This window comes from Neofelis nebulosa, chromosome 6, assembly GCF_028018385.1.
Source record: "Neofelis nebulosa isolate mNeoNeb1 chromosome 6, mNeoNeb1.pri, whole genome shotgun sequence".
Lineage (NCBI taxonomy): Eukaryota > Metazoa > Chordata > Mammalia > Carnivora > Felidae > Neofelis > Neofelis nebulosa.
The window spans coordinates 91135295-91149844 of record NC_080787.1 but is presented as its reverse complement, the minus strand read 5'-3'; the positions used below and the strand labels follow the sequence as shown (position 1 = coordinate 91149844).

Genomic DNA, 14550 nt, shown 5'->3' with positions numbered 1-14550 from the left:
AATTACCATATTGAGAAATAAATGATTTTTATTATCTAAACATTTTGAACTCCATTTGTAGTTAATTTCTGAGAAAATCGTCCCACAAAAAGTAGCACTTACTTCAAGTGTTAGAAAGAAAATCCCCCACCCCCATTCAAATGGAGATACATTTTTTTGACTGCCTACACATGAATAAAATTCTCACAATCTCATGACCATGGGATCATGACCTGAGCCGAAATCAAGAGTCATACACTTAATTGACTGAGCCACCCAGGGCTGCAGCAAAACTGATATTTTAAATTACTGGTCTATTTTCTTCAATTTTTTCTTAACTCTAGGACAACTCTTTGTTTCACTTTTTAATTAGAAAACCCAAATAATTCACTGGATATGAAAACTTATTATTTCTGTGAGAGATGAACTATACAATCCTCTAGTCATAAAAAAAATGCTTTTTCCATCTGAATAATGATCTAAAGGCCTATTTTTAGGATTATATGATATATTTTAAGTTATGTAACAATAAACAAAAAGATATTAGTGTTCCCTTCCCAATCTACCTCCTACCTTTAGAATATATTTGTTTCCAAACAAAATGCAAGATCTTATAATTTTTGAGACCCCAATGCCAGAATAATGCAAGCATTATTCTTTACCACCCCCAAATTCCAGGTATAAATATCCTAAAAAATTATACCGACACAATTTGAATAACATCAAGATTTTAATGAGTGGCTTATGTCAGTCAATTACAATTCCAGAAGAAGAGCCCAGAGTATTATATAATCTCAGAAGGCCCTGGTTTGGTACCAAAATATATTATCTTGAAAACTATAAAAGCTTTCTCCCCAATTTATTAATTAATCATAAGAATAGCACAGGCTTAACTTTCCCCTACCTTAGTCAACAAAGCTTTGAATCACAACTGAATCCAGAGATGATGAACTCTAATAGGGTCAGGTAATATGGTTGATAAGTTATAGGAAAGGTGGTAAAATGAGAGCTCAGACTTCATTCTAGAAGGAGCAGAGGCTACTTCCTCTCAGCCCTTGTTCCAGACCTTCCAGAAAAAATACAAGTTTGGATCTCCATGTGAGACATTGTGATTCTTAAGTATGACAACTTCTCAGTCTATATATGGTCACACTGTAAACCTTCCTTTATAGGACCCCTTGGGTGTTCCACAACAATGTGGTGCCATGTGATAGTGAGAAAATGATGGGTCTGGGAGTCTCGTGGACTAGAGTTTGAATTCCACCTCTGCCACTTAGCAACTGTGTGACTCTCAGGTGAGGTGCTCTCTAGCTCAGTTTCCTTATCTGCAAAATGGACATATATGTCTTTTGTGAGGATTATAAATAAAAATGTATAAATGCCTAAGCATTCAAAAGTAATTTTAAAATCATGTTTGTTAATACTTTTCCCTCGTAAACCAAATAATAGTGTCTTTTGGAGGAAACTTCCACTTGATCTTCAAATCTGGATTTAGTGTAAAAAACATTTATTGCAGTTATAAAGTACTATGAATGTGATTTAGAGAAATCATAGGCTGTCTGGCAGGATATTAGGTATTTTGCAGCCACTGTTGTACACAAGGATAGTGCACTCTGATTGGTCCCAACTATGAACTGTCACCAACAACCTACAAAACATCTTGTTTATCCAAGAGGGAAACTTGTTCTATATGTATATACACAAACACTTTTTGAGTGATGAAAAGGAGAATAAGGTAAAAAGAAAGGCAGATATGAATAATGCAAGAGGCGATACTAGCATTTTGGTTCAGAGTTTGGATTTGGGTTTGAGTTTGAGGTGGAACAACTTCTGAGTCCTAACTTTATCATTTTCTAGCTATTAAGACTTAGAAGAGTTGATACTTCTCTCTGTCTTTTCATCTGAAAAAAGCTGGGATACTAAGGGCTCCTGGGTGACTCAGTCAGTTAAGCATCCAACTCTTGATTTGGCTCAGGGCATGATCTCACAGTTCATGAGTTGGAGCCCAGCAATGGGCTCCACACTGACAGAACAGAACCTACTTGGAATTCTCTCTCTCTCTCTCTCTCTCTCTCTCTCTCTCTCTCTCAAATAAATAAACTTAAAAACAAAAAAGCTGGGATGCTATATAGCATATAGTATTATAGTGTTAGCTGTTATTGTCCTTATTTATACTACCACATTCACATAAGATAGAAACACTTTAAGCAATGCAACATACTAATTCTCTCATAAAATAATTGTGAAATAATACATGTATATATGAAATTTATTTGAATTTTGGAAATTAGTTCATAATCATCAAGATGGCATCCAAAAGAAGGTAACCATACATGTCAATGACAAATTAAGACTCAATTCAGTCATATAAAATTCCAACAAGGAATCTATCAACACTAGATATAAATGTGATTAGATTGAATCACATCTAAAAAACAATAATGTCTTAAGTCTTTGAAATATACTAACATTGATGATTCCTTACATTTAAAGAATATTGTATTCAAATTGCTCACATGTTTATCTCACTTGATCCTCAGAATAAGCTATGTAATAAAAATACAGTAGGTTTAAGAATAAAGAATCGAGGCTAAGAAGGATTATGTGACTTCACCAATGGTGCTTGAATAGGAAATGATGAAGCTGAGGCCAAAATACATATTTCCTCACAGGTAATTCAATTTTCAGAATATTATACCACAATGAACAATTTGGCATTTCCCCTTTTGTGTTAAAACCAAGGTGTGATTTTTATATTCCAGATTTATCACTGTAAACTCTATTGGCAATGGCTTAAATGACCTTAACTGGCCTTTAAATCACTGTTTCCAGGTACAGATATATAGGCATTGTGTTGAGAATCATTGTTCTCTTCGTAAATATGTAGTAAATTCTCCAAGCTTACTATGTTTAATGTTTAGCAATTAGAAGTACCCATGGGAAAGAGACATAAGAATCCCTTTCTGATGGAACAGCCCTCCTACCTCAAGGCTCCAGATGAAATCTTGCCATGGTAACCATTTGGTTTAGCATAGCAATCATTGGTTAAATTATAATATTCAGGAGACTAATGATATTCCAATATTCTGTTAAAACAATTATTCTAAAAACTGATAAACCAAACCAGATAAACATTTTAATTTTGTAGAATAGTATCACACAGAGAATTAAATTAGTATGGACTGGTTTTCCTTTAGAAAACCCAATTAGGTGCCAAAGAGGAGGTCATTTACGTTAGCTGCTATAGCACAAGTCAAATTGGTATTTTTATTAAGCTAATGTCAGTAATTGTATTTTAAATAAAAAAGGTTAACAGATACACCTTAAAAATTGTATTTATAAGAAAATATACATGGTATAAATATAACAGTAAATTGCTAATAGAACTGCCATGTGAACAGCTCATATTAAGTCAGAAATAAAAACACATTTCTAGGGGCGCCTGGGTGGCGCAGTCGGTTAAGTGTCCGACTTCAGCCAGGTCACGATCTCGCGGTCCGTGAGTTCGAGCCCCGCGTCGGGCTCTGGGCTGATGGCTCGGAGCCTGGAGCCTGTTTCCGATTCTGTGTCTCCCTCTCTCTCTGCCCCTCCCCCGTTCATGCTCTGTCTCTCTCTGTCCCAAAAATAAATAAAAACGTTGAAAAAAAAATTAAAAAAAAAAAAAAAACATTTCTAAAGAACAGATTCCTTGCTTGAGGGACAGGTTGCACTTAGTCCTAGTCCCCAATCCAGTGATTCCTTGCTTGAGGGACAGGTTGCACTTAGTCCTAGTCCCCAATCCAGTGATGTGCTAATAAATGTCTAACATTAGCTCTAGAGAGGAAAAAAATCTCTAATTTATACCATTTGCCAATTTCCATAGTATCAATACTCTCATCAGGTCTGATTTCAAGCTACCAACATGAAGTCACTCACTGTGGAGTTAGAAAGATAGGGGCACAATGGGTTCTCACAAGCCAGAACAAGCCGGCTCCAACCCACCACTGCCCAGACTCCGGAACCAATTCAAATCTCCAGAGGTAGAACTCAGAAGCATGTATTTTTAAAATGCTTTCTCAGTGATTTTGCTATACTGAGTCCATAGACCAGTTTTTAGGAACCACTAGACCAGCTTATCATGCAACCATGAGAGCCTGTAAGGTTAAGAAAGGGAAAACACTTGTATGACTGTTTCAGACGTAGTGCAAAACCAGGTGGAAGTGACATTGGCATCACTGTCACCTAGGAAAACTCTGAATAGTGGTAAGGATATTTCACTTTTATGTACAGCTGCTTGTGAGCCCAAATAAATGACAAGTCTTTTTGATACCTTCCTAAGCCAACAAGTGCTTGTCTCTGATAAAATAGTCACTGAAATCCTCAATGCTTTTTTAAAGGAGTCATTCAGGCCAGTCCTCTGCCTCCAAGAAAGGATGGCAGCTTCGTGGTATTTAATTACCCACAATCATGAATTACTTATGGGCCATTTTAATGCTTGGTGCAAATTACTCAATTGAAGCCAACAAAATGCAGGCATTACCTCTTGTAGACATCCCCAATTTCATATGAATTTATAACCTTTAGTTTTCACATTTGTACCAACCTTCAAAAGATAGGAAATGAGTTAAGATTAGCATTGGTAAGTGTCTTTGCCTAGGTCCCCTTGGAAGCCTGAGAAAAAAGTTTTGCAGGCAAGTAGTTTATTTGGGAAAAGTGATCTCAGAAAATAGGAGTGAGGTAAGGGAAAATCTGTGAGGAAGCAGGAAAAGTAAATACAAAGATGTGTTAAAGGAAGGACCACACTCTCTACCTGGACTCCCACCTACAAAAAGCTTCAGCTGAGGTAAAGGAAATAACTACAATTTTGAATGAAGATGGAAGTGTGTATCGATACATGAGAGTGTACACTTTAGATTATTGAATTAAGACTGCATATATGACTTATAGACACTATAAGACCCTGAGAGAGAGCAGAAAAGCCATATAACTGGCCACATTTCCATCTAGTAGCAGACAAGCTGGTTCCATTGAAGAAATTTAAAGGGGCAGCATATCTCATGATTATATGAATTACAAATATAAGGCACCACACAACTTGCTTAGAGCAATTGACCTTATGAGATCTATTTTTCTAGAAAAAATAAGTTAACAGATGATTATTAGACATTTGTTGACAATACCAAATTTTAGGGTTTTTCTCACTAAGCAACTCTAATTCACTTAAATTGTATAATTAGAGTAATATAAAAATTTCAGAAATGTTAGGCACCATTTGTCTTAAAAAAAACAACCCAGATAATTCTTATACACACTAACATTTGAGGACATTAGTCAGTAGCAGCAGTTCTTAATGGCACAGTGCTAGGGCGGAAGTCATTCCTCTGTAACCCCTTCATAAAGCAAAGAAACATTAAAATGGAAAAAAGAAAAGCCTTACATACAGTGCAAGCAACAGAGCAGAGCAGTTAGGGGATTGGAATCTGCAGTTAGATTGCTTGGTTTAAACAGTAGTAACCTTGGGCAAGCTATTTAATCTCTCTAAGCCTCATTTTCTCATCTTAAAAACGAGGATAATAATTTCTACTTCATAGGGTTGCTGTGAGGATGAAATGAGATAATGTATATGAAGCACTTAGCACAGTGCCTGCCATATAGCAAGTTTTTAACAAATATTACCATTATCATTACCACATCAGTCCTCTAGAGAACACTGTCATACACATATAACACACAATCAGGTAGGAAGTAAAAAGAAATTTCTAAACTGTTACATGGATGCATAAGGCCACTATTGATCTTACTTTTATTCTTTCTCTCTCAAGAGGAAATATAATAAATAAGAAGTTTGTTGTGGTAGAAGGGACATCTTGAATGGCTTTTGCACACAACTCACTTCTCAGAATCTCAGTTTCCCCACCTATAGACTGGTAATCCTAAAGCAATCCTTAGATCTCAGGGATGTTGCAAGACTAGAAGACATGGCATGTTGTGAAGAGCCCAGAAGTGGGCACATACGCAGTCACAGAAGTCACGCAAGTGGCTTCGAAGTATATTACCTATGCTAGGAAACTTTTCTTACATTGCAATGGAAAAACTGCAGGAACCTCACATCTGGGCTTAGAGGAAAGTAAGAAAGATGGTCTTTCCTTGGAGAAGTGACTTCTTAAGACACAAGACATAAGAAGATTGCAATCAAAGTTCCTGCCTACCACTAGCTTTAGGCATATCATTAAGAATATCTTTAAAGATGAATACATAGAGATCAAAAGAGATAAATTTAATTATTCATAATGTGCAACATTATAAAATTAAAATTCTTAGCATAACTTTTGGCCTGAATCGTTGTCAGGTTTCTGCTCCTGAATGTTCTGATTAAATATGTCAATATTCATCAATACTAATGATTACAAGGCAATAAGTGAAATAGTACCACATAAATATAAATCTGTTTTTAAAATGTGAAGTATTCTGAAAAATGTAAATATTAAGATATAACACATGTGACTGACATTTATTAATATTAATTTATAAAATACATACCTCACATAAGTTTAATAAATATCTTAGGAAAAAGCTATCTTCAGCACTTCCAGATCTTACAGACACCATTTTGCAATGAATGGGTACACTGTAGCTTTATTTTATCTTCCTTCAGATAAATAAGGCTTGATTTAATCATCATGTAGTCATCAGATAAATAAGGATGTAAAAAAAGGACCATGAAAGGCTATAGTCCAGCATCACAAGCAGGGACAAGTGAAAACACCATCTACTGACTGTGTGATCTTGCCCATCTCTTTTCTTCTTTAAAAGAAAAATAACTAAACACCCTGTCAGGGTCAAACTGAAGGCATAGGAGCAGGAGAACTGTTAAATGCATATAGGAATAGATAAACTACTCAACCTCACAGTGACTCAGATTCCTCATCTGTAAAATGAGGTATGAAAGTTATCGCTAATAACCTTTGAAACATGTAAATTCTGTGATTCTAGGTTTAGACTGAAGGTATCAAGGCAAAAGTTGAGAAAGCCCTCTCTCACTGGACATCTGTCTTAGACATAGACACAATTCCCAAATCACATATGAATCTTGTGCACTTTTTTCTTCATTGACTGCCAGGCACAGCAGAGATTGTTCAGGTGATAGCACTACCTAAGGCAATACACACTTTAAATACAGATAGGCTCTTCTTCTAAAAGAACTTTGAAAACTGTGAGCTTAATTGCAATTAAAAGGCCATTGAAATTCAGTACAACTAGAAGACAAATTTTGAGTTTACTCCAGTATTAAAATAAGCAACTTTGTAATAAAATATCAGTATGGATTTTATGCCCAAAAAAAAAAAGGATCTCAATGAATAGGAGTATGTATAACATTTAAATATTTATGCATAAATTTGCAATTTACTGCAAATTATTGAAGATTATTGGTTTCTCTAATAAGTAATCAGTGTATTAAGGGGATTTTAAATTGAAGAAAGTAATTGAAAATGGCCAAGCATGCTTAATGAAAATTATCACATTTTAATATCTCTTTTCTAATTAGTAAGTATTTTTCTAAAATTTAAAAGAAGCCAGGTGTTCAATAAGTAAAAATAATGTCTATGAAGTCTAGACATTTTTATATTATCCTGATTTAGATGGTGTTTTAGGATTAGAAAGGACCTTTAAATATCACCCATTTAATCCCCCAGCATCATATTTGCCAAGTGGTCATCTAAAGAATGTTTGAATTCTTTAGGTTTTGGGGACTCACTGCCTCTCATTTTATCTTCAGAGACCACAGAATATTAGAATTTCTTCTATTCTGCCAAATAGAAGAATTCTTAACTTAGAAAATTAACAGGGGCACCGGGGTGGCTCAGTGGTTTGAGCATCTGACTTTCGCCCAGGTCATGATCCCATGCTTTGTGGGTTCGAGCCCCACGTCAGGTTCTGTGCTGACAGCTCAGACCCTGGAGCCTGCTTCATTCAGGGATTCGGTGTCTCCCTCTCTCTCTGCCCCTCCCCCACTCTGTCTCTCTGTCTTCCAAAAACAAACACTTAAAAAAGCAGAAAATTAACAAAATAAACAAATAATTTAATGTTAAATGTCTTTGTAATAATACTTCAATAAAAGCAAACAACTTGTTAGTTTAATTCAATTGAGACTGGAGTCATGTGGCATTATGCAAACTGCACAGCACAGGTGGAACAAATTTCTATGGTATTGTTCTTGATATGGCAGAGGCCAACTGTCCTATTCCCCCCAGACTGACAGTCAGAGCCTACAACTGGCCATGAGCAGGCGCAAGTCCTGAAGAACAACCATCAGTGAGCTCTGATCTGCCTGAGCCAATGAGTATGAGGTCTGACTGGATATTAGTCACAGGCTGAAAGGTCTGGAATTTATCTGTCAGCTAAAGCTCATGTCTTCTCTGGCACCAGTGTTCCTAAGCCCCAGGCTGGACCCTTTGCCCCACCATCCTTACCAGTCTCTATTTCTGAGCTTCGGCCATGCTTTGCACTTTATATTCAAGCTCCATATCCTGAATTCTAGTCCATTTGCCCGGGATCCCAACCCTACACCTACCTCTTATCTCCCTAATGGGGCTGGACCCTAGATTTCTAGTTCTATCTGGATCTGTTCTCCCAGAACAAGCTACCTCTGCCTGTCTGTAATTATCTACCCTTACCAGATACTCTATGGCTGGGTCATTCATCATTTTAAAAGCATATACTTCAGGGCATCTGGGTGGTTCAGTTGGCTGAGCATCCAACTTTGGCTCAGGTCATGATCTCACGGTTTGTGAGTTCAAACCCCATGTCAGGTTTTGCATTGCCAATGCAGAGCCTAATTCCGATTATCTGTCTCCCTCTCTCTCAGCCCCTCTGCTTCTCCTGTGCTCGTTCTCTCTCTCTCTCTCTCAAAAATGAATAAGTACTTTTAAAAATTTTTAAGAAAACATAAAAAATAAATTAAAACATCTGTGATGTTAATGGTAGTTGCCTCAGACTTGAACTACTTACTTCCCCTTGAACACTGGAATATGGACTTCCAGTAACACAACCTAGGGGGCAACCCTGTTGCTATGTTAATAGGGACATCATGAAATAATAAAAGAAGTCCTGGCCCAGGTCAATTTCCCAAGCCTTCTCCCCACCTGGTCCCGACTTACTACACTTACATGCTTTTGAGGTCCATAAATACCTAGTGCTAGAAACTCTATCAGTTTACTAAGACAACAAATTTAAAGAAGAAAATATTCTTTAAGGGTCTACAGAAGGTTGGTACAGATTAGGGTACAAAGATTAAAAACAACAACAGTAGTTTCATGAACAATTAAAAACATACATTCCCTGAGCAAGAGTTCTACAGGATGGCTTGGTAGAAGAGGATGCTTGTCAAGCTAAATGTATCTAATAGTGACAAAATGAAGCAACAAATTTCCAACCTATGCAGGGAGATATTTTCAAGCAGAAATATCTGACCATTGTTTATTAAGTCACATCTTATAAGTGACTTCAGCCTGGCAAAAATCACAACCTTGCTTTCCTAATCCCACCACTTCATGAGAATATTCCCCTTCTAACACCCTCATCATGCACACATAGGAATTGTACACTCTCGTGTTTTTCTTTATCTCATGTGAATATATCTTATCTTCACAGATTACAAACTCCATACCTTACCTTATCATTCCAGGAATGCTTTCAGTAGACAATAAATTCTTACTGAATTTCACAGAACTAACTGAACTGAAACAAACTGGGATAAAAATGACTTTATATATTAGATGAACTAAGTTGGCAAAACAGTTGAATCAGATGCCTACTGTAGTTCTGAGACTGAATAATTGAGGCTTGGAGAAAAGGCCAACAAAGATACTGCCCAAATTAGAAAACAAAGTGTGGAACAACTATAATACAGGTAAATGCTATCAGTTATGGACTGTGGTTAGCAAAATAATGCTCCCCTAAAGACACTCACCTCCTAATCCCTGGAACCTGTGAATATATTATCTTAAAACCAAATGAAATTTTCTTAATTTAAGGTTAAGACTCTTGAGATGTGAGGTTATCCTAGATTATGAAGGTGGGCAAAACGTAATTAAATGAGTACTGGAAATTAGAAGAGGGAAGCAGACGAGAGGGTCAAAGAGACGATAGGGAGGAATAATGAGAGATTCGAAACATGAGAGGGTCTCAACTTGCCATCACAGGCTTTCAAGATGGCAGAAGGGAACTATAAGCCAAGGAACATAAGTGGTCTTCAGAAACTGGAAATGGCCTTTGGCTGACAAGCTAGCAAAAAAATCAGTCCTACAACCACAAAGGAACCAAATTCTGCCATCAACTCAAATAAGCAGGAAACAGATTCTCCCCTAAAACCTCCAGAAAGGAACAGTCTGCCAACACTCTCTGATTTTCATCTAGGGAGATCTGTCCTGGACTGCTTACCTATTGTACTGTAAAATAAAAAATCTATGTTATTCTAGTCCATTAAGTTTACAGAAGTGAGTTACGGCAGCAACAGGAAACTAATAAAGGGAGAGATGATTTATATGCCTGTCCTAGCTGGACAGTCAGAGTGACTGGTTCATGTGACTGAGGGTTTACAGTTCACAATTAACTACATAGTTTGGGGATTAGGGGCTCAAACGCAGAGATCAGGAGACATTTCTGAGGCAAATAGTAAATGATCCCACCCAAAGAACTACCAAATTTAGTTCTTTTCTTCAACTCTTCTTCACTGGCTTGTCCCAGCCCCCTCTAATTTTCCAACTTTTATTTAGCAATTTATTTAATAAATCTTATAAGGCTTTAAGGATGAAATATATAACATGCAACGTCTGTCCTCAAGTTCATAACTTTGTCAATACAGCAGACGTACCAACAACTTACATTGTGTAAGCAAAAGAGTTGACAGAGTACTTTCACTGGCCATTCTCATTTAACCCTTAGCATCTTTCTATGAGGGACAGTAACTGTACTCTAGACTATAAGTAGCCACAGAGTGTGAGTGTAGGGGTGTGTGTGTATGTAGAAAAATACATTCAAAATGGGGCAAAAAGGGGAAAATTCTGAGAGGAAAAAAAGATGCTCTGCTAAACTGTAGCTAGTTTAATCTGCACAGTGTACATGTGGCCATGAGTAGGAAATATTTTACCCCCAAAGGAATTCAAAATCAAAATATCTTTTAAATGAGATTCCAAATGGATCGAAGAACTATTATATCCACTAAGAACATACTAATCTAAATTCTAAATAAACTTCTACCTTGTGATCCATTAATTTTCAAAATAGCTTTTGACTTTCTCCAATACCATGTAAAACCCAACAATTAGTTTATGAGGACTCCATGAAGAGACAGGAAGTGAATTCACTGCATACCCAACCTACATCACTGTGTGAAGCACTTTACTAGCCTCATCTCACTTACCTCAGAACAGTCCCATTAGTCACTCATCTCCTAGGTAATACCTTGGTCATTGAGGAATTTGCAACTTAGGGAAAAATAAGTATGCTAGTCTACTGGTAGAGAAGTATCCAAGGAAAATCAATAATGTGGCAATAAAATTGTTATCAGTTAGACAAACTGGACAGCAAAACGAATAAGTCAGATAAAGGTATGTAGCACACCATATTAATTTTCTATTGCTGCTGTAGCAAATTTCCAGAAACTTAATGGTTTAAAATCACAAATTTGTTTTCATACAGTTCTGGAGGTGAGAAGTCCAAAATCTGTCTCACTGGGATAAACTCAAGGTGCTGGTTACCTCTGGAGTCTCTAGGGGAAAAAAAAATTGTTTCCCTACCTTTTCCAGCTTCTATAGGATGCCTGCATGTCTTGGTTTATGGCTGCTCACTCTATCTTCAAGGTAGCAAGATAGCTCTTTCCAATCTCTTTCTCTGACCTACTTTTCTACCTTTCTCGTAAAAGAACCATTATGATTACATTAGCCCAGCCAGATAATCCAGGATAATCTTCCCATCTCAAGATTCTCAATCACACATTCGAAATACCTTTTGCCATGTATGGTAACACATTCACAGATTCTCAGTTATCTTTTGGTGGGGGGAGCTACTAATCAGCCTGAGCATAGGCAGATTAGAGTTAGGAAAAAAACAGTTTAGCTAAGATCAAGGATGTAAGAGTAGGTCAAAAAACTGGATGAAATGCCTGAACACATCTGAGAGTAGGTGTTAGTGTTTCCAAAATATACTCTGTGATACAATATGTACAGTTGTTAGAAGTAAATGAGCTCTCTATGCAGAAGTAAGTGAATGGAGATTGGTGGAACAATAAATCTATGCTGATTTAAGAAAGCAGTCACTCTGAAAAGGGACAAATTCAGAAGCAGTAAAAAAATGAAGCTGAGTGAAGGTTAATGGACTATGCAAAGTCTCTCTCTCCAGAACTTGGGCAATAATGCTGTGTTCAGAAGACCTAGACACAATTTTCCCAACCATTGGCATTCCTATTGCTGCTCATTAACTGGTTTCAAGTTTCCCGTAGGATGTTGTAGAAGATTTTGCTCCCAAATAATTACCTTAAAAGCTCTAAGCAGCTCCTGAGGGAAGAAACCCAGAGTTAGCTATCTCAGCACTGTAAGGTAAAATAATCAGGAAAAGAAAGAACCAGTGATGGCTCATAAAGGCTTTGAGTTCCCTGAATTCTCAAGGCCATGCTACTTATAAGGTCTATATTGCAGGTTATTACTATAAAAGTGTGATAAAGAAACATCATCAGTGTCAGTGACAGAGGACAGCTTCAGGGCCCAGGAGTATGGCTTAAGCATCCTTCCCCATCTCACCTGTATTCCATTACCACACGTACCTCACCTGTCTCTGCCTTCAATCTTGCCCCACCAAATTCATATGCCTTTGAAGCCCAGATTATCTTTCTGAAACACATGTCTGGTCACTTTGCTTTCCATCTTAACTTCTGATAATTCTTACTGCTGGTAAAATGAAGTATAAACTCTTCAGTTTAACGCATAAGGTCCTAAAAGTGAGCCTACCTACTTTTATAATTTCATATCCTATGCCCCCATTCTGTGTGTTAAACACTTTCGTCAAAATGGATGTCTCAGTATTTAAGATACCTTTCACATTTTTATCTCTCTGTCCTTGCATAATGCTATTCCTTTGGCTTGAAAAAAAAATGACCTATTCATTCATTTGCTCTCTAATTCAAATGCCAATCATTCAGTAAAGCCTTCCTGAAAGCAACTCAGCAAAGTTGTAAATTCTTTCTATGTTCTTTGCCCATTGCTAGCATAGAGGCACAGAGAAAATGTTCCCAGTAGATGGCAAACCTGAACAAAAGCTATGACAGTGTCACTTTCCAAAGGGTTCCTGTTAGGTCAGGCCAGCTCCCAAGAAACTGGTTTGCAAGGGCACATGGGTGGTTCAGTTGGTTAAGCATCTGACTTCGGCTCGAGTCATGATCTCGCAGTTCATGAGTTCAAGCCACACGTCAGAGTCTGTGCTGACAGCTCGGAGCCTGGAGCCTGCTCTGGATTCTGTGTCTCTTTCTCTCTCTGCCCCTCACCTGCTCATCCTGCTCATGCTTTCTTTCTCTCTCTCTCTCAAAAATAAACATTTTTTTTTTAAGTTTAAAAAAAAGGAAAGAAAGAAAGTGGTTTTCAGCATGGGCTGCCCATCAGGATCAATGATGAAGTTCTAGAAAAGATAAAAAAAGTTCCTAAGACCCACCCCAAGCTTACTAATAAATCAAATCTATGGTAGTGTTACTGAGAGAGTTTGCAAGTTTTTTTTTCTTTTTAAGTTTATTCATTTATTTTGAGAGACACAGAGATATAGTGTAAGTAGGGAAGACATAGAGAGAGAGGGGGCAGTGGATCCAAAGTAGGCTCTGCGCAGTCAGCAGAGAGACTGACATGGGTCTCTAACTCATAAACCATAAGATCATAACCTGAGCTGAAGTCAGATGCTTAACCAACTAAGCCACCCAGGCACCCCTACTTGCAAGTTTTTAATAAGCCTCACGGCTGATTCTGATGCAGACATGGGAATGAAGATCCTCAACCAGGCTAATGGCACTATTAAGATGGAACAGCCAATGCTAGTAATTGGGCGTGTGGAATCAGACCCATAGGAGATCTCTGCCAGAGCTAAACTAGTAGCCAGGGCCACAGCTATATAGGCCGAGACTTAGGGCACCAGAGAGCAAAGTCAGGAAACCAAGGTAGAAGCTTTTCTATATAGACCAAAAAAAAAAAAAAAAATCAGAATTGGAAGAGTGGAATTCAGTAAGGAATTCAGTAGATGCACTGGACCTTCCCTGGATACCAAACATGGGGGAAATAAGACACAGCAGTCCCCCCTTCTCCACAGGGGATGTGTTCTAAGACCCTCAGAGAATGCCTGAAACCACAGATAGTACCAAACACTACATGTATCATGTTTTTTCCTATACATACCTATGATACAGTTTAATTTCCAATTTAAGCATAGTAAGAGATTAACAACAATAACTAATAAACTAAAACAACTGTAACAAAATACTATAAAAAAAGTTATGTGAATGTGGTCTCTTTCTCTCTCTTTAAATATCTTGTTGCACTGTACTCACCCTTCTCCTTG

The 14550-nt window shown here is 37.3% G+C and overlaps 1 long non-coding RNA gene across 1 annotated transcript in view; it reads right to left on the bottom strand.

The window, feature by feature from the left end:
• LOC131514588 (uncharacterized) overlaps positions 1–14550 on the bottom strand; it is a 286512-nt gene that overhangs the window by 267858 nt on the left and 4104 nt on the right. The gene's annotated exons all lie outside the window — the stretch shown is intronic.